The 25,166-nt window shown below is 36.5% G+C and overlaps 1 long non-coding RNA gene across 5 annotated transcripts; it reads right to left on the minus strand.

Annotated features, from left to right (window-relative positions):
* Window positions 1-1,077: 1,077 nt before the first annotated feature.
* LOC113322618 lies at window positions 1,078-25,045 on the minus strand. 5 transcript variants are annotated; one of them, XR_003347240.1, is made up of 12 exons: window positions 24,974-25,045; window positions 24,812-24,833; window positions 24,669-24,692; window positions 17,972-18,077; window positions 17,283-17,417; window positions 15,967-16,085; window positions 15,674-15,885; window positions 3,177-3,224; window positions 2,933-3,052; window positions 2,628-2,838; window positions 1,763-1,813; window positions 1,078-1,238 (listed from the first exon to the last, which is right to left on the minus strand). It is a non-coding gene; the product is annotated as an uncharacterized LOC113322618 (long non-coding RNA). The 5 variants fall into 5 exon arrangements; XR_003347241.1 differs by having other exon boundaries at window positions 15,967-16,097; XR_003347239.1 differs by having other exon boundaries at window positions 15,967-16,100.
* Between the last annotated feature and the right edge of the window lie 121 nt (window positions 25,046-25,166).

A 25,166-nucleotide genomic window follows, 5' to 3' on the forward strand; every position in this document is an offset into this window, starting at 1 on the left:
GACACGTTGAACATGCCAAATTACCTTTATTACTCCATCCAGAGAGCATTGCAAGTCCAGGATAATCACTTATAGTCCATAGCAATCCCGCATTCAGATTGAACATTTTATTTCGTGAGAAATCATACGTGTCCACCCCTTCCTCCCATAATTTCTCCAGCCCATCTATTAGTGGTCTCAAATAACATCAATATCGTTACCTTCAATTTTTGACATTGAAGGTTATGATCAGTTTCAATATTTGGTTGCGAAACAGAACATTAATTGTAATCTTGACAAAACAGATAAAAATTAAGATAAATATTATTACCTGGACTATGCAGGCCTGGTATAAGCAAAGATAATAAGTACGTGACATCAAAGTAGAAAGGAACATAAGAAAACTAGATTTACAGACATAGAGTAGAAACAACGGAAGCATTTAACAAAAGAAATTACATGAAAACCAAAAAAAAAGGACATCAACAAGAGCCAACTATGTTTCAGTGACATTTTAGAGTACCCAATATATCTACGTCATTAATCTCCCTTTTGGTTTATGCTCTTCACTAAATATTTAAAATGTAAAAATATTCATTCTATAACTTCATCCAAAACCATAAAACAGTCTATGGCACCCTATTCATTTATGCTAACCATCTTAAGTAAAGTCACTTAACACTAGTGGAAATCAGATGTTTTGTGACCGACAAAGCAAGTCATTTAACTCGTATCTATGACTTGCTTTGTCAGTCAAAGAAAGGGTCGTTGTTTGAGCGTCTTTTTCAACTATGACGTGTCTCTGAGGTCGTTGAAAATCTTATATCAACAACCGATTTTAACGGTAAATTTTTTATGACTGACTTCAATCAGTCATAGATGTAAATCTTAATATAAAAAAAAGATTCAGATTGGCTGTCTGGCCTGACTGAATCGGACTAAATCTGAAATCTAACCCAAATGAAAACCAAATTCAAATGAAACTCAAGTTACAATTCAAATGAGAATCAAATGAAACTCAAATTAGAATTCAAATGAGAATCAAATTAAACTTGCACACAAATAATCATTCAATTTAACATTCATTGATTCGTTGGTTTTAAATTAAACAAAGGATTAAAATATGTAGTTCTGACCAGTGTAATCTGTAGTTCTAGGATTCGATTACAAAACGATGAACTAAAAAACTATTGATTAAACAACAAAATTATAAACTCCGACGATGGTGAAGAACTTATTCCTACTTCATAATGGTGTACCTGCATAGCAAAAGCCATCAGCTGATTAATGTGGGGAGGTCACAATACTCAAGAAAATGCTTATAAAAAAAATAACCATGCACATGAGAGGAAAGTAATCTATAAAGGTACCATCATAACCAATATGATGTCAATCTGTTTACCTGCCTCTGTCCAACATCGACACAACGGCACAAACGTAACTAGTTCATTAATTCACGACCTTGACATATCTCGAGCACAAGATACAGAATGGGTTATACATGGAATCCTAATGTAAGAACGATAACAGGTATTGCAGGTAAGGTTGCAGAGATGCCCCAAGATGAATAACAAAAAGAACTCAATAGTTTTGCTCTTCCTACTGATAAACCAGTTGTTATTAGCGCAGTGATTGAGAAAAGCATGAGGAAACAAAGAAACCTATTTTTTGAATCAATGGCTTTAAATGGGAAATAGGTTTCTTTAGGAGAATTTATCATTCATCAACTGATTATCTGAAAAGTCAATGAATCACACTTATGGGAATAGATAGAAAGACATACTTGTGAAGTAATCTTCATGTGTGGTCGTCTTGTAAAGTAGGACACCAGTAACTTCAACAAAAACAAAAACAAAAACAAAAATCAATAAATCATATTCCAGTACACAAACAAACGTCAAAACCTAGATTATACAGCAGCAGCTAAGATGAAATGCTGCACTAACATAAGAAATAAACGTGGGAGTTATTTCTACCATAAGTGATTAATAAATACGACAGAGGAACAAACTAATATATGAGATTAGTAATCAATCATATCACAAATTCCTCGTAGATCAGTTAAGCATATATTGTTAGCATGTTTGGTTTCATTATCACAATAAATACGACAGAAAAACAAACTAACATATGAGAGAATGCAAAAAAAAACATGTTCCAGATTAAATATTGTAACTCTTTAACAGGAAGTAAGATCTGCCAATATATTCATCGAGTTTTACGAAGACAAGCAAGAAGCAACAACAATATATTGATATAGACAAATTGTAATAGCATGTCCCTTGTAATGAACTAAGAGCAAGGTTAGGGGTCTCTTTAGACAACTAACATCTCTTTTCAACATGATTAGCAGCTTCCCTCAGTAAACCCATGTCTTCGTTCATTTCTATATATACGGATAAAATCAGTTTATTGGTTCTTTAACTTTTACAAATACAAGTTCATTAGGTTTAACTGCGTACATGGTAATGAGTCAACAAGACCAGAAGCAGACATGGATTTAGACTAATGATATCCCAATTATCTAACTGCTAGAGAATACCTCTAAGCTTTACTAGCAAAATGCCTAACATAAGCACAATATTTCCAACCCTAACAGGATCTAAAACACCATGTTGAAGTAAATATTTTAAGCATCGTTTCTTTACCTTATCAATTAATGGAAATGCTTGTGAAGGATATATATCGTTCCGATCACCTCCCATCTTCCTCGAAGTGAAAGAAGTATAGCATGTGGCATGTGCCATTTACATCACCAAAAGTTACAGTTAAACTCTAGAACGAGAATTTTTTTTTTCCGAGGTTGTGTTCTTCCCACGTTGCCATGTCATTCTTATTTTGAAAAAGCTTGTTTTTCCTCTGTGAAAAATCAAACCAATTTATCAATTCACGAGACATAAATTGAACTTACAATTCAAAAATTAACACAACAAACACAAGCAGATGGCTTCACCTTCAGCTGCATCTTCCGGGTCTTCGACATATGCTTCGTTACTTGACCTAAAATGCTTTCTTGGGATTTTCTTTCTTTTCACCAGCCTCTTGTCTCCTTGCCAGCTGACAAAAATAAATCCTGTAATGCCAAACCTCTGTTACTACGACAGTATGAATTGTAAATCCAATCAATACTAAACAAATAAGCCACATTGTAAACTACTAATACAACTAACAAAAATAAAGTCTCATTTTCACATCACCTTCTTCATCATCATCATCATCATGCTAGGGTGTATTGCTGCTTGCATCTAGTTACAAACAAACCAAATAAATATTGGAACTAGACTTTCACAACTTGTAAGTTCTGAGAAGAGAGGATGTTCAGCTACAAACACCTGCAATTTGATAAAGTAAAGAACTACCACACTAGGAAGAAATTTAACAATTTGTCTAAGACTTTCATGAGTGAATATATTAGGGCTTTCACCCCTAGAAAAATGAGCACTGCGAGGACATGCACTCTTTTTCCTAGGACTGTGCCGAATAAGTAAGGAATTTTAAAAAATGAGGATGTTTTCATCAATATAAGGTGCAAAGCCAGAGAAGACAAGGATCCAAGATGTGTAAATTGTACTGTGATAGACACATTTTTGTATCTAATTTGTCCTCAATGTCAGTATTGTTGGAACTCTATTTTTGTACTAATATTGTGTTTTTATGTATTTTTAGGAAATAAACATTTTTGGAAAATTTGGCTCGAAAAGTTGATTTTGGCACCCGGAGGACAAGTGTTATTCGGACTCTCGCTTTTGGATAAGGGGTAACCTAATTACTAAGGGGCACCCCCAGAACACCTTCTTCTCAAATTCAAATAAACTTTTTGGCGGGAAAATTGGTTCATCAACTGGCAGAATTTCAATCGACAAAATGAAGGTGTTGTGGTGCGATTCAATGGCTCAAACTTGGTAGGAAGATGTGATATAGCTTAAGAAACACATTTTAGGCATCGAATTCGATGGGATTTGCCTGGATAATCACCAGGTGATGAAAACATCAAGAACAGTTTTGGCGGGAAAAAATTGTCTTGAACTGCCGTGACTAGGGTTGAGGATTCGAAGGTGTTCCAGTAAGATTCAATGGCCCAAATTAAATGGGTTTGTTCCTAGGGCCTAGACAGAGCTGGTATGGGTGTTGGATTCGGTCAAATTTGGTTAGATAATCGGTGGGAATCAAAACAGGGAAGATATTCTCAAATAGGGAAGATATTCTATTTTTGGAATTGTTGGATGGAAGAGACGTGCATGGGTTAACTCTATTGGCTGGAAACTTCTCATACAACTCAGAGATGATGCGTGAAATAGATAAACCAGGAAACAATCCGTAACAAATCAGAGAAATAAAGAAAAAAAATATCGGAAAATATTTTTTTATGGCCGGATATTCTTGGAGTTATTACAAGGATTGGAGTGACCTGTTGTGTATAAATAGGTCCCTAGGGTCGAGCAGAAGGAGTTAGTCAAGTTTAGGGAGAATTGGGAGAGGTTTAGAGCACTACAGAGCAAGAAAATCCAAGTTGCAGAGATTCTGCTGCTGCTGTGACGAGGAAGAACGTGAAGAACAGACTCTCCAAGACCGTGGTTTATCAACAGTAACATCGACTATCTGCTGTGGGTCGTAGTTCTTCAACGAAAATAGCACTTCAGCTATGTCGTTGCTTCTGGACGCCTTCTGTTGGTCGCAAAGTTCTGTTTTACATCAATTTCTTGTATTTCTCTTCATTGTAAAACACTTTTGAGCATCAATGAAATATTTTGAGAGGTTTTCCAACATGATGAGCGGCTAAAATTCTTGGTGATTGAGGCAATGGAGGATCTATTCACTCATGTTTGATTGGTAATATTTTTATTTATAATTTCTTTAATTATTTGCTTTATTTAATTCACTTGGATAAATATAAAAAAAAATGAGAAAATGGTTTTCTTAATTAGTTGTGAATCAGTTTGATGTTTTATGCTTAAAATAATTCTTTGATAAATCATGCTTAAGGATTACAACTTAATATTTGGACACCTTTTAAATTAAAAAGTGATTTAATAAGAAAAAGAGCCTAATAATAATTTCTGAAATATTATTTATAACCAATCAACTTGGAGTGGTAGTGAATCCTAAGCCTTAATCCTTCTAAAATCTTGTCATTACTATTAATTTCCTTCATTTATTTATTTGTTTAAATCTTAAATAAAAGAGTTACCTTCACAAGTTCGAAAAGAACCCAGTTTTCACCACTATCTACAACAACATTTGAAAATACATCAAGTTTTTGGCGCCGCCGACGCGGACCTGTGCTTAGGAAGAATTTTTTTTAGGTTTATTATTATTTTTTTTCCCTTTTACGTTTCTTTTTGTCTTTGATTTGCAGGTTCGAAGTGGAGTACTAAGGACCATGGAAGGAAAAGCTTAAAGCGAAATGAGCGAAAGAGGAATTTTCTTTTTTTGTTTTATATATAGAAAAGAGAGGAAAAAAAAAGAGAGATTTTTATATATTTTTTTTTTAGGTTATTTTTCTTTTTCTTTTGCAGTTTACTTTATTTGGACTTTGAACAATTGGACTTTATTTTTTTTAACCCTACGGAAGGGTATTATTATTAAAAAAAAAAAAATTATTATATAAACTGTGTGCAGGGAAGGACGACGATTACTATATTTTCTCGGCCCCTCGGGTTCGCACACGGCATAGGAGTCGTGGCCCGAGTCGACGACAATGGTTCATCGCCCGTCTGGTACGGGAGGTAAGTACAATCGAAACACCCGCGAATCTCCTGCAAGCGGGTTACTGTCTGCCTTAAGGTGATAATTGTTTGAGGACGAACCAGACTGTCTTTATTTTCCTAGTAAAGGGCAAGGCCTGGCCTAAACAAGATAAGGGTTCGGATTTCATCACCGTTCCCTTCTTTCCCGCCTTAGGAAAACGAAACCTAACGCGAACCCAAGCTTAAAATTTGGAATAGAACGAGACCGATAGGGTAACGAGCTTAATAGGTAACTCGTTCGAAAAATATTGGTTGCTCTTTAAGCACACTCCAAAGTTCATGATGGTTTCTGTGAGTTGAATGCGTGACTGCGTCGCCTTGTGATAGCGGTGAGGCCTTGGGTATCAAAGCTCCACTGAGCTTCCCTCGCCTCAATTCAACTTACTTTGACTCGGATTGATTCCAGAGGGGTTTGCTCAAATTGCAACGAATTCCCTTTCGAAAGATAGAAGCTGGTCTAGAAACAATCTAAGTGGAGCCATCATGCTTTTTGTTTGCTAGAAATCTTTAGGTTTGCTTTGGTGGAGTCGAGTCGGCCTTGTTTGTGATTGTATAGAATCCCTCTGTAGTTTATATTTCTTCGGTGATGAATCCTTTTGAGGAGACGCCACCTGCGATGACGTTGCGAGAATATATGTCTAGAAATTCTCGTTATCAAGAGACGTCTTCGGAAATGACTCTTGGTGAATATATGCGTGGGCAGCGATATATGGATACTCCAACTTTTATTGAGGAATCACCTCTAACGATCTATGAGAAATATTATAAACATAGACCATGTAGTTTGGAACAAAGATTGAGAATTATTGAATTTCAAAAATTGTATCATGATGATGAGGATAGTGATGATGAAGAATCTGAAATATGTGGAAATAGTGATGAGGAATTTGTTACCCCAGTTGAGCCTTATAATGATTATATTATTTCTGGTTCAGATCCTAATAATTTTAAAAATTATTCACCTATTCAAAAGGACGAGGATTTGACTAGAGATACCCCCGTTTCAGACGATGTAGTATATCTTGTTTACGAAACCGATGATGGTTTAGAGGAACCAGTTTATCTTGAGATCGAGTCAAACGATTTAGAAACAATAGTCTTAGATGAACTCGTAGAGATTAGCGAGGATGAACCTGACTTAGAAAAATCAATTGCCGACCTAGAAATTAGGGAGGTTATGACCAGTCTATCTAGAGACGCCGAAAACTCTAAGTTTGGGGGTGAGTATCATTCTCCATGTACTTTAACTCTTAGTAAGGTCCCTCACTTGGGACTTGACATCAATGCCTCACCCATCTTACGAGATTATCTTCGTACTCGTTTTCCAGAACCTAATAATGTCCATGAAGGAGTTCAGTCGTTAGAAACCCATCCTATGGTTGATGTGGTTTGCCCAGGCTATGATCCCCAGATTGACTTTGTTTTCCCACCAAATAGTTTTCTTCCAACTGTGGGAACGTTTATATTCCAAATGTGTCGAATATTAAGTTGTGAGACTAGACCTAAATGCTTTAGGAAATTAGAATCGACACATTTGCTTAAGAATGACCACTACTCTCACTGTGGTCAATTATATAAGTCAAACCTGATTGACTTAGAGGATCCTCAGTTATTTAGGTTATTATTATTTTATGATTCTAAGTTCTTATTCGAGTTTTTCCAAACTCTAGGACCTAATAATTTGGATCCAACCTATGAGGAAATGCATCTGAGGAAAATATTTTATTTAGACCCTTTCATAGAACCTGAACTTGAACCACAATTAGATATAAATATCTTAATCAGGAAACTAGATAAGGGCATGTTATTCTTGTTCACTTTCTTGGGTTATTGTAGTTTCCTTTGGTCAGCTCTTTTTTGTTTTGAAGACCCACAGTTATTTCGACTGTTACTTTATGGTTCGAGTTGACTAATCTTTTCCTAAGTCTGGCAGGAGACTTTAAACTTAGCACTTCTTGGGAGGTAACCCAATATTCTTGCGACACGGTAATATCCTTCCTTATCTCTTTTGCTTCAAGTGGTAACAGTTTCTCCTTGTTCATGCTTTTAGTTTCATCTTTAGAACATTGAGGACAATGTTAGATTTAAGTTTGGGGGTATGGGAGAAACTTTTTAGTTGCAATAAATAAACTCCAGAGCCTAGAAATTTACGCCTATTAAGGATAACACTAACCAATCTAAGTGGATGGAAACATTTTTGTTTTAGGAGCTGAGGAACCAATCTGACTAGATGGAAACATCTATAGAGTCTATTCATAAAAGCACAGAGCTCAGGTGTTAGAAATAACATGATAGTTTCGCCATATCTCGTCGAGTCCTTTTCACTTTCTATTTTTAGTTTTCTTTTGTTTCAAGTGATTTGGTGGGGCACACGATTCAAGTTGTTACCATTGCTAGGGTGAAATAGAGTGATTGAGATACCCATAAAATTAAAAAAAAAAAAGTTATGAAAAAAAAAAGTTATGAAAAAAAAAAAAGAGAAAAATAAAAGTGTTATAAAAAAAAAATATTGAGACCAGACCATTAGACCAAACGGAATAAAATTCAATAAAGTCGACCACTGGTACCCTTGTATATGCCAGTTGTGTTGACCTAGAGTTAGGACTATTGACCACTGGTTCCCTTGTATATGCCAGTGTGTTGATATTAGTCAGACCGGTAACTCAGTCATTTAGGATAGGTTCACCTTGGCAGAGGCCTTCAGACAGATATGGGAAACACCGTTCACTTTTCAACCATCTACATTTTTCTTTTTCCATCTTCTTAATCTTTTCATGTGATTAGTCTGACTCCGAGTATGATGTCCATCGTGAAACTATCTTAGTAGAGCTCTGTCACTTATATGAATTTTAGTATGCTTGAGTGCAAACTCGTATACAATAATTGGAATTTCGCGTCAGGGTACTTCCTCCTGTAATTAATAAGTATGCCAACCAAGGAGGTTCTTTAGTGCTTTCCAAGATTTTTCGTAGATATCTAAGGTCTGGAATATTGGTTTTTGTGGGTACACCTCTGATAAACCCACCCGAGATTAACTCGGTCACTTTTCAAGAATAAATTTGCTCGAGGACTAGCAAATAATAAGTTTGAGGGTATTTGATAGACACATTTTTGTGTCTAATTTGTCCTCAATGTCAGTATTGTTGGAACTCTATTTTTGTACTAATATTGTGTTTTTATGTATTTTTAGGAAATAAACATTTTTGGAAAATTTGGCTCGAAAAGTTGATTTTGGCACCCGGAGGACAAGTGTTATTCGGACTCTCGCTTTTGGATAAGGGGTAACCTAATTACTAAGGGGCACCCCCAGAACACCTTCTTCTCAAATTCAAATAAACTTTTTGGCGGGAAAATTGGTTCATCAACTGGCAGAATTTCAATCGACAAAATGAAGGTGTTGTGGTGCGATTCAATGGCTCAAACTTGGTAGGAAGATGTGATATAGCTTAAGAAACACATTTTAGGCATCGAATTCGATGGGATTTGGCTGGATAATCACCAGGTGATGAAAACATCAAGAACAGTTTTGGCGGGAAAAAATTGTCTTGAACTGCCGTGACTAGGGTTGAGGATTCGAAGGTGTTCCAGTGAGATTCAATGGCCCAAATTAAATGGGTTTGTTCCTAGGGCCTAGACAGAGCTGGTATGGGTGTTGGATTCGGTCAAATTTGGTTAGATAATCGGTGGGAATCAAAACAGGGAAGATATTCTCAAATAGGGAAGATATTCTATTTTTGGAATTGTTGGATGGAAGAGACGTGCATGGGTTAACTCTATTGGCTGGAAACTTCTCCTACAACTCAGAGATGATGCGTGAAAGAGATAAACCAGGAAACAATCCGTAACAAATCAGAGAAATAAAGAAAAAAAATATCGGAAAATATTCTTTTTATGGCCGGATATTCTTGGAGTTATTACAAGGATTGGAGTGACCTGTTGTGTATAAATAGGTCCATAGGGTCGAGCATAAGGAGTTAGTCAAGTTTAGGGAGAATTGGGAGAGGTTTAGAGCACTACAGAGCAAGAAAATCCAAGTTGCAGAGATTCTGGTTCTGCTGCTGCTGCGAGGAGGAAGAACGTGAAGAACAGACTCTCCAAGACCGTGGTTTATCAACAGTAACATCGACTGTCTGCTGTGGGTCGCAGTTCTTCAACGACAACAGCACTTCAGCTATGTCGTTGCTTCTGGACGCCTTCTGTTGGTCGCAAAGTTCTGTTTTACATCAATTTCTTGTATTTCTCTTCATTGTAAAACACTTTTGAGCATCAATGAAATATTTTGAGAGGTTTTCCAACATGATGAGCGGCTAAATTCTTGGTGATTGAGGCAATGGAGGATCTATTCACTCATGTTTGATTGGTAATATTTTTATTATATTTCTTTATTATTTCCTTTATTTAATTCACTTGGATAAATATAAAAAAAAATGAGAAAATGGTTTTCTTAATTAGTTGTGAATCAGTTTGATGTTTTATGCTTAAAATAATTCTTTGATAAATCATGCTTAAGGATTACAACTTAATATTGGACACCTTTTAAATTAAAAAGTGATTTAATAAGAAAAAGAGCCTAATAATAATAATTTCTGAAATATTATTTATAACCAATCAACTTGGAGTGGTAGTGAATCCTAAGCCTTAATCCTTCTAAAATCTTGTCATTACTATTAATTTCCTTCATTTATTTATTTGTTTAAATCTTAAAAAAAAGAGTTACCTTCACAAGTTCGAAAAGAACCCAGTTTTCACCACTATCTACAACAACATTTGAAAATACATCAAGTTTTTGGCGCCGCCGACGCGGACCTGTGCTTAGGTAGAATTTTTTTTAGGTTTATTATTATTTTTTTTCCTTTTTACGTTTCTTTTTTCTTTGATTTGCAGGTTCGAAGTGGAGTACTAAGGACCATGGAAGGAAAAGCTTAAAGCGAAGGAGCGAAAGAGGAATTTTCTTTTTTTTTTTTTATATAGAAAAGAGAGGAAAAAAAAGAGAGATTTTTATTTATTTTTTTTTAGGTTATTTTTCTTTTTCTTTTGCACTTTACTTTATTTGGACTTTGGAACAATTGGACTTTATTTTTTTAACCCTACGGAAGGGTATTATTATTAAAAAAAAAAAATTATTATATAAACTGTGTGCAGGGAAGGACGACGATTACTATATCGTCTCGGCCCCTCGGGTTCGCACACGGCATAGGAGTCGTGGCCCGAGTCGACGACAACGGTTCATCGCCCGTCTGGTACGGGAGGTAAGTCAATCGAAACACCCGCGAATCTCCTGCAAGCGGGTTACTGTCTGCCTTAAGGTGATAATTGTTTGAGGACGAACCGGACTGTCTTTATTTTCCTAGTAAAGGGCAAGGCCTGGCCTAAACAAGATAAGGGTTCGGATTTCATCACCGTTCCCTTCTTGCCCGCCTTAGGAAAACGAAACCTAACGCGAACCCAAGCTTAAAATTTGGAATAGAACGAGACCGATAGGGTAACGAGCTTAATAGGAAACTCGTTCGAAAAATATTGGTTGCTCTTTAAGCACACTCCAAAGTTCATGATGGTTTCTGTGAGTTGAATGCGTGACTGCGCCGCCTTGTGATAGCGGAGGCCTTGGGTATCAAAGCTCCACTGAGCTTCCCTCGCCTCAATTCAACTTACTTTGACTCGGATTGATTCCAGAGGGGTTTGCTCAAATTGCAACGAATTCCCTTTCGAAAGATAGAAGCTGGTCTAGAAACAATCTAAGTGGAGCCATCATGCTTTTTGTTTGCTAGAATCTTTAGGTTTGCTTTGGTGGAGTCGAGTCGGCCTTGTTTGTGATTGTATAGAATCCCTCTGTAGTTTATATTTCTTCGGTGATGAATCCTTTTGAGGAGACGCCACCTGCGATGACGTTGCGAGAATATATGTCTAGAAATTCTCGTTATCAAGAGACGTCTTCGGAAATGACTCTTGGTGAATATATGCGTGGGCAGCGATATATGGATACTCCAACTTTTATTGAGGAATCACCTCTAACGATCTATGAGAAATATAAAATAGACCATGTAGTTTGGAACAAAGATTGAGAATTCTTGAATTTCAAAAATTGTATCATGATGATGAGGATAGTGATGATGAAGAATCTGAAATATGTGGGAATAGTGATCAGGAATTTGTTACCCCAGTTGAGCCTTATAATGATTATATTATTTCTGGTTCAGATCCTAATAATTTTAAAAATTATTCACCTATTCAAAAGGACGAGGATTTGACTAGAGATACCCCCGTTTCAGACGATGTAGTATATCCTGTTTACGAAACCGATGATGGTTTAGAGGAACCAGTTTATCTTGAGATCGAGTCAAACGATTTAGAAACAATAGTCTTAGATGAACTCGTAGAGATTAGCGAGGATGAACCTGACTTAGAAAAATCAATTGCCGACCTAGAAATTAGGGAGGTTATGACCAGTCTATCTAGAGACGAGACGCCGAAAACTCTAAGTTTGGGGGTGAGTATCATTCTCCATGTCTTTAACTCTTAGTAAGGTCCCTCACTTGGGACTTGACATCAATGCCTCACCCTCTTACGAGACTATCTTCGTACTCGTTTTCCAGAACCTAATGATGTCCATGAAGAGTCAGTCGTTAGAAACCCATCCTCTGGTTGATGTGGTTTGCCCAGGCTATGATCCAGATTGACTTTGTTTTCCCACCAAATAGTTTTCTTCCAATGTGGGAACGTATATTCAAATGTGTCAATATTAAGTTGTGAGACTAAACCTAAATGCTTTAGGAAATTAGAATCGACACATTTGCTTAAGAATGACCACACTCTCACTGTGGTCAATTGTAAGTCAAACTGATTGACTTAGAGGATCCTCAATTTAGGTTATTATTATTTATGATTCTAAGTTCTATTCGAGTTTTTCCAAATCTAGGACCTAATAATTTGGATCCAACTATGAGGAAATGCATCCGAGAAAATATTTATTTAGACCCTTTCATAGAACCTGAACCACAATTAGATATAAATATCTTAATCAGGAAACTAGATAAGGGCATGTTATTCTTGTTCACTTTCTTGGGTTATTGTAGTTTCCTTTGGTCAGCTCTTTTTCGTTTTGAAGACCCACAGTTATTTCGACTGTTACTTTATGGTTCGAGTTGACTAATCTTTCCTAAGTCTGGCTGAAGACTTTAAACTTAGCACTTCTTGGGAGGTAACCCAATCTCTGCACACGGTAATATCCTTCCTTACTCTTTTGCTTCAAGTAACCGTTTCTCCTTGTTCATGCTTTTAGTTATCTTTAGAACATTGAGGACAATGTTAGATTTAAGTTTGGGGGTATGGGAGAAACTTTTTAGTTGCAATAAATAAACTCCAGAGCCTAGAAATTTATGCTATTAAGGATAGCACTAACCAATCTAAGTGGATGGAAACATTTTTGTTTTAGGAGCTGAGGAACCAATCTGACTAGATGGAACATCTATAGAGTCTATTCATAAAAGCACAGAGCTCAGGTGTTAGAAATAACATGATAGTTTCGCCATATCTCGTCGAGTCCTTTTCACTTTCTATTTTTAGTTTTCTTTTGTTTCAAGTGATTTGGTGGGGCATACGATTCAAGTTGTTACCATTGCTAGGGTGAAATAGAGTGATTGAGATACCCATAAAATTAAAAAAAAAAAGTTATGAAAAAAAAAAGTTATGAAAAAAAAAAAGAGAAAAAAAAAATGTTATAAAAAAAAAAAATATTGAGACCAGACCATTAGACGAAACGGAATAAAATTCAATAAAGTCGACCACTGGTACCCTTGTATATGCCAGTTGTGTTGACCTAGAGTTAGGACTATTGACCACTGGTTCCCTTGTATATGCCAGTGTGTTGATATTAGTCAGACCGGTAACTCAGTCATTTAGGATAGGTTCACCTTGGCAGAGGCCTTCAGACAGCTATGGGAAACACCGTTCACTTTTCAACCATCTACATTTTTGTTTTTCCATCTTCTTAATCTTTTCATGTGATTAGTCTGACTCCGAGTATGATGTCCATCGTGAAACTATCTTAGTAGAGCTCTGTCACTTATATGAATTTTAGTATGCTTGAGTGCAAACTCGTATACAACAATTGGAATTTCGCGTCAGGGTACTTCCTCCTGTAATTAATAAGTATGCCAACCAAGGAGGTTCTTTAGTGCTTTCCAAGATTTTTCGTAGATATCTAGGGTCTGGAATATTGGTTTTTGTGGGTACACCTCTGATAAACCCACCCGAGATTAACTCGGTCACTTTTCAAGAATAAATTTGCTCGAGGACTAGCAAATAATAAGTTTGAGGGTATTTGATAGACACATTTTTGTGTCTAATTTGTCCTCAATGTCAGTATTGTTGGAACTCTATTTTTGTACTAATATTGTGTTTTTATGTATTTTTAGGAAATAAACATTTTTGGAAAATTTGGCTCGAAAAGTTGATTTTGGCACCCGGAGGACAAGTGTTATTCGGACTCTCGCTTTTGGATAAGGGGTAACCTAATTACTAAGGGGCACCCCCAGAACACCTTCTTCTCAAATTCAAATAAACTTTTTGGCGGGAAAATTGGTTCATCAACTGGCAGAATTTCAATCGACAAAATGAAGGTGTTGTGGTGCGATTCAATGGCTCAAACTTGGTAGGAAGATGTGATATAGCTTAAGAAACACATTTTAGGCATCGAATTCGATCGGATTTGGCTGGATAATCACCAGGTGATGAAAACATCAAGAACAGTTTTGGCGGGAAAAAATTATCTTGAACTGCCATGACTAGGGTTGAGGATTCGAAGGTGTTCCAGTGAGATTCAATGGCCCAAATTAAATGGGTTTGTTCCTAGGGCCTAGACAGAGCTGGTATGGGTGTTGGATTCGGTCAAATTTGGTTAGATAATCGGTGGGAATCAAAACAGGGAAGATAATCTCAAATAGGGAAGATATTCTATTTTTGGAATTGTTGGATGGAAGAGACGTGCATGGGTTAACTCTATCGGCTGGAAACTTCTCCTACAACTCAGAGATGATGCGTGAAAGAGATAAACCAGGAAACAATCCGTAACAAATCAGAGAAATAAAGAAAAAAAATATCGGAAAATATTCTTTTTATGGCCGGATATTCTTGGAGTTATTACAAGGATTGGAGTGACCTGTTGTGTATAAATAGGTCCCTAGGGTCGAGCAGAAGGAGTTAGTCAAGTTTAGGGAGAATTGGGAGAGGTTTAGAGCACTACAGAGCAAGAAAATCCAAGTTGCAGAGATTCTGGTTCTGCTGCTGCTGCTGCGAGGAGGAAGAACGTGAAGAACAGACTCTCCAAGACCGTGGTTTATCAACAGTAACATCGACTGTCTGCTGTAGGTCGTAGTTCTTCAACGAGAACAGCACTTCAGCTCTGTCGTTGCTTCTGGACGCCTTCTGTGGGTCGCAAAGTTCTGTTTTACATCAATTTCTTGTATTTCTCTTCATTGTAAAACACTTTTGAGCATCAATGAAATATTTTGAGAGGTTTTCCAACATGATGAGCGGCTAAAATTCTTGGTGATTGAGGCAATGGAGGATCTATTCACTCATGTTTGATTTGTAATATTTTCATTTATAATTTCTTTAATTATTTACTTTATTTAATTCACTTGGATAAATATAAAAAAAAATGAGAAAATGGTTTTCTTAATTAGTTGTGAATCAGTTTGATGTTTTATGCTTAGAATAATTCTTTGATAAATCATGCTTAAGGATTACAACTTAATATTTGGACACCTTTTAAATTAAAAAGTGATTTAATAAGAAAAAGAGCCTAATAATAATTTCTGAAATATTATTTATAACCAATCAACTTGGAGTGGTAGTGAATCCTGAGCCTTAATCCTTCTAAAATCTTGTCATTACTATTAATTTCCTTTATTTATTTATTTGTTTAAATCTTAAAAAAAAAGAGTTACCTTCACAAGTTCGAAAAGAACCCAGTTTTCACCACTATCTACAACAACATTTGAAAATACATCATACTGCCTGCCGCCTGATTTGCTTATGCTTCTCCTGCATTCTTGTTCATACTGACTTCGAACACCACCATCGGTAATCAGGACTTAAACTGCGGCTCTTACTACGACTTCTCCTTCTACTTTCCCGACCCCAATGCTCGTCACGAGACCTGGAACTAGAATGGTTTACAATCAGCGATACTGATTTCATAAATTATGTCTCAAAATATAGTCAAAATAATATACAATACCTTCGATGGGGGCTGCGACTTCTAGACTGTTCCAGACTCCCTCTAGCCAAAATAACAGATAATATATTGAGATCGATCAACCCACGACTTAGTGTATTTGCCCAAACTCCAGAGGTGGCCTGAAAAGAATCCTTCTTCAATGGATGATTAGAATCTGTTGAAGTATTTTGGTCCTGGTTTTCAAGGCACCTCTCACTAATAGAACTTTGCATTTCTATAGTTTTCTGGAGATTTGATCAGTATAAAAATTCAATGCATCAAAACGGTCATCAAAACTGTTCAGTTGCTTTCCAGAAAAGGGATCAAAAGCCTGTGAACTAATAGACACTTCAAAACTGTTCAGCATCATTCCAGAAAGGGATCACCAGTTTATGAATTAATAGACGCATCCCCGGTCTTGGTTTTAGCGTGCAAAACTGGTCTTCGAGTGGCGAAAAAATCGATCATTTTTAAAGAAGATGCAGAACTACCGGAAGGCATCGCAGAAAATATATCAACACTGGACTGCATAAATGGTACAAATAGATCTTGCTTGGTCAAGATGCCAAACAAATCTACAAAGAGCATCAACATTGGGACTTGGTTTGGGAAAAATATACTTTGGTGGGCAATGCAAAACGGACTTCTTAATGGCAAGTCATTTAGGCCACATGAAATTTCCAGTATGAATATGTAAATCTTTATCCAAAAAATATTGTTGTACAGGACATGATGAATATAACTCGCCCGAAAAAACATAAAACCATCACAAGAAAAATATGAGGAGGCTTCTACTTTAGTTCATCCATGCACTAGAATCCGGAGAGAAGCATAATATGTGTACAAGACTACAAGTCCAAGAGTTCTGTACCAAAAATGAAATGAGCATAGTTTCACTTCTCTCTATTATATTCAAATATGATCAGATTGAAAACTGTGCTGAGCCTTGGAGGTAACTCCATAAACAACATGCGGTGTTGCTGATAGAGAAATTGTATCCTCAAACAGATCAACCTCATAGAAATGATTATAGGTGTAGGGTTGTTGGTCCTCTTTTCTTCGAGACTCCCATTTTATTACATAACCATATATAAAGAGGAAACATATATCCAGACCACAAAAGTATATCATTCTAAATAAAAAATTGTTCCTGGTTAATAGTTTTCAGTCAGTGTACTATGATTATTTGCCAGACCAGGTTCCTTGAGAAGCCCAAGAGACCAACAAGTGCAAACAGGAACTGAACATATTTAGATATCCAGCATCATATAAAAATTTTCACGGAGCATCTTGGATTCTATTAGGAAAATGTGAAAATATCATTAGCTATTACTTACTAGCAGTTGAAGTTTTCTCGGGGATCAAAGTCATCAAAATCATCTTCAGCGACAGCTGTTGCAGATAAGACTTAGGAGAGACTACAATTGGAAGAAAGGGCCTCTGGAGAGCTGGATGACAAAGCAGTGTTATCCCTGAGACAAATTCAGTGTACAAGAATATAAATATCAACCAACACTTTTAATAGGCAAAAGAAGTTATCCACTATCTCAATTCCGAAACCTAGTTATTCTTCAAGTAAAGCAGAACAAGGGCCACTTAATGTTAAACCAAGGCCAACTGAACTTATAATACACTCAGGAATCGGCACCATAGATGGTTCAGATCCTTTCTTTTAAGTGGCAACCCCAACTAAAAGAACAACCGATACAAATTACTCACAACTTATTATCATTGAATATAACAACACAAACCCTCCATTCTGTGCAGGCACATCCTTAGTAAGAGACAATTCACAACTACACTACTTTTATACAACAATGAAGAACTTGAACTATAAAAACATATTATACTTAGATATGAAAGTTTTATTTACATTCGCCCAGCATTCAGACCATACTTTGCAAATTGAACCATATTATCTCTTCCATCACATTCCTTCCTACAAGTACACAAAAACAAACCCTACGAAATAAAGATTTTAAAACTAAACAAAGCTCCAAGCTCCATAAGGATACAATAAACTCACCATCAAGCTTTTCAACAACTTTTAAAGGTGCACGCTTGGATGAAGATAATCCAGTAGATTTAAAACCATATGATACCACCAGGACAGGCCACGCAAACACCCAAACCTATAAACAACAAGCATCATCACAACAATAGCAACTACTTAATACAAAACCTCAATCAATTCAAGAAAAACACTAAATGAAAAGGAGAATAAAAGTTGAAAACCCATATCTCATATCTCTTAAACAAAATCAGTAAATTTGAGTTCTATTTGAACCTTCAAATCAAAAAATTCCCAAATCAAGGAAGAACAATAAATATATCCTTAAGAAAAAGAAATTAGTGCAACTAATCTACAATAAGTCAGAAATTACCTGCTGATGTTCTTGCTTAGAGTATATCAAGATTGACAAAACGGAAAATGAAAAAATAAATAAATTGATACAAAATCAATTTCTGCAAAACCCATTAAATCAGTTACAAAAGATTATTTGAAAACCCTTAGCAAAAATCCCCAAAATTTATGCTAACCCATAGCCAAAACCCCCAAATTCCGAAATTGAAATCTTAACAAAAAAAAAAAAAAACCTTCAATACAAAAAATCGAAATTGAAATTGAAACCGGGTGATGCTCAAGATAGTAACGAGAATGGTGATTTAAAGAAGAAAAGTGTTGAAACAGGTAAAAGAAAAGAGTGATTGGTTCTTCTTACTTAGGTCTTTGAAATCGGTACAAGAAACAAAGTTAGGGTTTGGTCATTATTCTGTGATGATGGTGAGGAAGAACGAATCCTAATTTTGTATTGAATGATAATAACCATGAGCTGATCATCAATCATCATTATCTTCAAGAAAATTGGTACTGGTTTTAGTGAGAGGGAGATTGGATGTGAGGTGCGGCGTGAAATAAGACGGCTAGGTTTTTTGTTTTTGCTTCTGGGAGTGAGCGGTAATAACAAGAGAGACTGGTTGTTGTAGATGGTGGATTTTCAACAAAGGTCAAAACCGTAAAATCATGATACTGCATGTTTCTGACACGGCTTCAGGGATCCATGTGACGATTCATGTTTTACGAAGTATGATGCATATGTCGCTCGAAAGGCCTCTCCGTAGCGTTCGATACCGGGCATTTCATCATAGCCTCTACGTAGAATAACGTAATTGGGAGGTTCTCAGTAAGATTGAGATCTTAACGCCTTCAGGATGCCGGTGACACTCACTGTTTCCTGACTACATAGAGGAATTCGCCTCTACATAGAAGAACAATTGGGCGGTTCTCCATAAGATTGAGAGCAATAACGTCTTCAGGATGGTGATACTCATTGTTCCTGACTATGTAGAGATACCCGTGTATAGACTCGGGCGGTCCTCCATACATGAAATGTTGAGAGGGCAATACGTCTTTGGGACATTAGCAACACTCGCTGATTTACTGACTATACGCAAGAGATTAAATTTTAGGTCATATTCACCACTGAATTCCTAGAAGATAATCTATCTTATCTCATTACTCCTATTTCATGATCGAACTGGTAATAGATAAATGTATTACTCCGATTTCATGATCGAATTCACGGCTAATCTCATGAAATGGTAATAGATGTTACTCCGATTTCATGGTCGAATCCACGGCTGATCTCATGAAATGGTAATATCACCACTTATTTTATTACTCCGATTTCGTGATCGAATCCACGACTGATCTCATGAAATAGTAATAGATATTACTCCGATTTCATGGTCGAATCACCACGGTCCCATGGAATAATGATATCACCGCTCATTTCATTACTCCGATTTTATGGTCAAATCTGCGATTCCATGAGATGGTGATGAAATTATCATTTTATTATTCTGAATCCATAGTCCAATCCTCTGCTGATTTTATGGATTGATAATAAAATAACTACTCATCTTATTACTCAGTTTCATGAATTATTCTCCACTGAATTTCATAAATCAGTAATAAATACCCAACAACCAGGCATCTGGACCATCACTGAGTAAGCCCCACAAAAATGGTGCGAGTGTACTCGACAATGATGCACGACTGAGCACCCGGATGCACGAACGAGTGTCCAAAAATATGAAATAATGAGGAATCCTTCGCAAAACAGGAGAAAACAATGAATATTAATAAAATAATAAGAGGCGCCCAAGGCCGGACCCTAGCCATGGTCGGTCCGTGCCTCTCCCATTATTTTCCTTATTTTTTGTTATTTCGTGAACTCACGAAAACTCCTTGGTTTTAGCAACTTTCCTTGTTTTTGCAAAACTCGTGAATTCTCCATAACTTGGTGAATTCACGAAATAATATTATTATAAAATAAGGAGAGGTGTGCGGGACCGGAAAACCTAACCGGCCGGCCATGCCTAAGCCGTGGCCGGTCCCACACCTCACAATCCTTAGACTTTTACAATTATTATTCCCTAATCTCACGAAACTCCTCCGTTTCAACAAAAACTCGTGGATTCTCCATAACTTCAAGGATTCATGAAAAATAATAAAATAGGGAAAGGTGTGCGGGACCGGGCAACCTAGCCAGCCGGCAATGCCCTAGCCATGGTCGGTCCCACAACTTGCAATCCCTAATCTTGCATAATTATTATTTTCATCAATTCATGAAACTCCTGGGTTTGAGCAAAATTCATGATTTCTCCATATTTTCTCAAATATTGCTCAAATCACGAAAAACCAAAAGCCAACATAGTCGCACGACTAGCTAGCCTCTCACAACAATTCTAAATATTAAAACACTTTTATTTTATTATTTTCAAAATATTGATGAATTGAGCAAACATGCTCATTCCAACAAAAATCGAGAATTCTCAGTCAAGATGAAACTCTTCTGAAAATTCACTATGTTGCTCGAACGCACATTAGAAAATACTGAAACTCTCAATGGAAACACGGACACCACGGTAACACGTACACGCCTCCATGACCGACCAGAGTTATTCCTAGGGATTGCACAAAGCCGGTCTCACATGTTTTCATAATTTTGACCTAACTTGTTCAATTGCTCATACCGGACCCGAACTCTCTCCAACCAACTGAGGAACCCTTCAAATGACCAACAACTGGTCTCATGACCACCAAGAGCCGGTCCCATGCTCTCTTGGTCGGTCCTCATCTCTCATCCTAGGTTTGTCACCTAACGCTGAATCCAGCAATATTTCAATAAATGATGAAACCTACATTTAATCATCGTTTTTTCGCCAACTCTCAAACTGAGAACCCTGGTGCGTGCTCACTCGAGCACTGGGCATCACATGGACGCTCATCATCCCATGTGGTTGGTCACTCTTCACTCATGACCAATTTTCAGCAATTCACCAATTTTTGAAGGATTGATCAAAAATTAGGGTTTCGAACAAACGCTCCACGAATCACCATTCTGAGCAAGTTCAAACACAAAATTATGTTGATTCAGCAATCAACATCCAAATTAATAATATTCGGTAATTCACCAATATTTTTGATTAATATTTTATTTGGTCACGGCACCAGTAAATAATTCTTTGAATTGAGCAATACTTGCTCAGTTGCTCGAATATTGATCCAACCATCAATATTCGGTCATTCATCAGTAGTTTGTCGAATTGAGCAACACTTGCTCAATTGCACGTCAAATTACCAATATTCATTATTTTTTTGAATTGAGCAACACTTGCTCAGTTGCACACCAAAATCATCGAATTCGTCGAATTGAGCAATACTTGCTCAGTTGCTCGACAAACTCCCGATATTTGGTAATTCGTCGAATTGAGCAATACTTGCTCAGTTGCTCGATGAACTCTAAAAATTCGGTAATTCTTTGAGTTGAGCAATACTTGCTCAGTCGCTCTAGTCAGTAATTCATTGACATCTCATAGAACTACATGTTCAATCCTTGAATCACCGAGCATTCACCACTTATGCTCGATTCAACAAAACTAGACTCACAGTCTAAATCAGTCAACAACTGAATAACTAATACACGTCTGCCTTGCAGACTCCACAATCGTGAAATATCAATCACGTCACAAATGGGGAGATATCACTTAGGGTTTTGGTCTGGCGGTCTACGGCACGTGGATTTATGCACAATGAAAATGTGCGTAAGTCGTGTAAACGGTTGAAGGAGTTAGCAAAGTAGTGGGTGCACGATCAGTCAAGTCTCCACACGACGTGGAACTGACTTTACCACGATCTCCCACTTTCCCACTCTTTCACTCAAGAAACCGTCACACTTACAGGGATCAGTGGTGCATCATTCTTGCAAGATAAATAAGTCTAAATCGAGGACAACATAAGGAGAGGATATCATCAATCATCGATCATCATCATTATCCGTCAACAACTCGATATAAACTTATTCACATAACTCAACTTCAGCAGTTCAGCAATATTGCAGAAACCTTCAACACACCCACAATCCTTGATCATCACTAATCCCACACAATTCTCAGCTTCCCTCCTATAGATCAACCCATCTCCCTCTTTGCGACCGAATTGACTCTGGAACGGCCATTGTCTTGGTTTAGGCCGGAGTCATACAGATTGATTTCCCGAATCTAAGCACCCCCTTTGCAGCGGTGCATCTGTGTGAGGATTAACCTTTTGCCCGCTGAGGAGTCTCGACAGCACGCTCGACTCTTCACTTTTCCAAAAAACCGGCGGCTCGTTTTTCCCCATCTACAGTTGTCTTCAAACCCGTTTACTTTAGTCTACTTAATCGAAAGTGTGGGACCCAGAAAACCATAATCATAGATCATCAGTCCCATAATGAGTCCTTCAGTGAGGGACAAAATAGTAAATATTCACCGACGGATATTAACTCTTGATTATATCCTTGACTGTCTTGATCGGTACAGGATCACTTGACCGTCGATGGGTGTCGTGGATGTGGGTTGAAAATACCCCTTTTTCCACTAGCGTAAAATATAATAAAATAAAATAAAAATAGCACTCATATATCGACATTGTGCAAGTACAGTCTAGATTATCAAGATAGGATAAGTACAGAAACAACATACGGTAGAAATCAAAATGACTACACAATACACTTAAACCATATTCAGTACAGCAAAAAAAAAATGTAGGCTAAAGGAATGAACTTAGAGCACTAGTCCAATGCCTAAGGAACACCTGTTACTAATCGTGAGTGGAGTTTTTAAATAAAAAGGAGCATACGATGCTTTAGAAAACCAAAAGGGATATTAAGTAAAAATGATGATCTTCATATTACTACTACCAAAGTGGAATTTGAATACCCACACAGTACACTAAAACTATATTCAGTACAACAACAAAAATTGTAGGCTAAAGGAATAAACTTAGAGCACTATTCCAATGCCTAGGGAGCACCTGTTACTAACTGTGAGTGGAGTTTTTAAACAAAAAAGGGCATATGATGCCATAGAAAACCAAAAGGGGTATTAAATAAAAATGATGATCTTCATATTACTACTACCAAAGTGGAATTTGAATACCCAGTTCAACAAGATCACTAATTTGCATCCAGTAATTGTAAACTTAACAATGTGCAAGACAGAAAGCTAAAAGGAGTAATACATGAAAGAACCTGCCAATATAATGATCCTAGAAAACAAGAATCTCTAAACAGACCTACCAGCATGTTGACGAAAAATAAAGTTCAAAATGCAGTCTAAATAAACATCCAAAATGAGACTCAGGCCCTCTGTTTCGAGCATAATAAAGTTTCCACTTACAAACCATGAAAGGACTTTCAACTTGATCCCATCGTATATACAACAACAAAACACGTCAAAATAAACATGGGACAATAGTAAAATTCAGCTTCGTTGGAAAGCCGAGAGAGCCGTCTTCAACAAAAACATGGTAGCAAAAGAAATAAAGTATGTAGTTGCTCCAGAAAGATGCAATAAAACAGGGCAGAAACACTTTAAAATTTCAGTTTTGACTGTCTGTAGAGTCAAATCAAAAATATAAAAGACTAGTGTAATTTCTCAGCAATCAATCATAGATATCACAGTTGGAGGAAGATTTTAAATACCCATTTAATGAAAACACAAGGATTAGGATTAAACAAGAAGAACAGGGTCAATTTTCAGGCTGCATTGCATTCTCGAAAACGTAGCTCACTTATTCATTTTTACAAACAGGAAGTATGCTACTTTGGAAACAAAACTATAACACTTGATTTGAGATAAAAATAAGAACTTGGATATTTTCAGACCCTACTGAATCTTTAGGAAAACCAAAATATAAATATTTGAGAGCAATCACAGTTCCAAAGTTCATAAAACAAGATAGCATAATAAAACCCACTTAATAATAGCAAGCATTATCAGCCAGAAATCACCCCTCTGCAAATTCAAGTAAGGCTAACAATACCAGGATGATTATTAAATACCCATTTGGTGAATTTCATTTAACAGAAATTAGAGACAACAACATAAACACAATCAGAAACCAATATTTGTAAAAAAAAAAAAACACATAAAACTCAAACCCCAGTCAAATTTCTAAGCTCAAATCAAAGAAATTCAAAGCTCAAACCTCAATATCAAGTTCCATCAACAAAAACCCATATCCATATTTTGTTTATAGACCACAAATCCATAACACAAACCCTAAGAAAATAAAATTCTCCAGTAAACCCTAAGAAATTGAAACTAAAAAAAAAAACAAATTTAATTTTTTTTATCACAGTAGTGAATACAAAGAAAAGGTCTAGAAATTTCACCTGAAAATATTACTTATTTAGATCCTGCAAAACAAAGAAACAAGAAAACAAGCACTTAAAAGCAAAATCATCCCTCAATCAAAGAGACAAAGAAACAAAATGAGATTAAAAGTAATACTAATACAAAAAAGGGGGGGAATCACCTTCGATTGACTCCTTCAGATCCTGCAAAACAAAGAAACAAATAATTAAAAGTAATATTAAGCAAAAGAAGGAAAAGAACCATTAATGGATGAGAGTAGGTAAGAGAAGCAAAACCCATTGATGGTTACAGACGAGATGGGGAGAAGATAAGAGAAGCAAACCTCTGCAAACTTCTTCGACAGAGAGAACAAGAAGGTTAGAGAGAAGAAAATCAGATCCATCTGAAAGTGAGGTTAAGAGGATAAGAGAAAGAAAGAAAAAAAAATAAAGTAGGAAAATTGAAAAAATCTTCTTCTGTCGGAAATTTAAAACCGACAAAAAATAGCTTGGACTTTGACTAACCTAAATATTTGT

This window comes from Papaver somniferum, chromosome 11, assembly GCF_003573695.1.
Source record: "Papaver somniferum cultivar HN1 chromosome 11, ASM357369v1, whole genome shotgun sequence".
Lineage (NCBI taxonomy): Eukaryota > Viridiplantae > Streptophyta > Magnoliopsida > Ranunculales > Papaveraceae > Papaver > Papaver somniferum.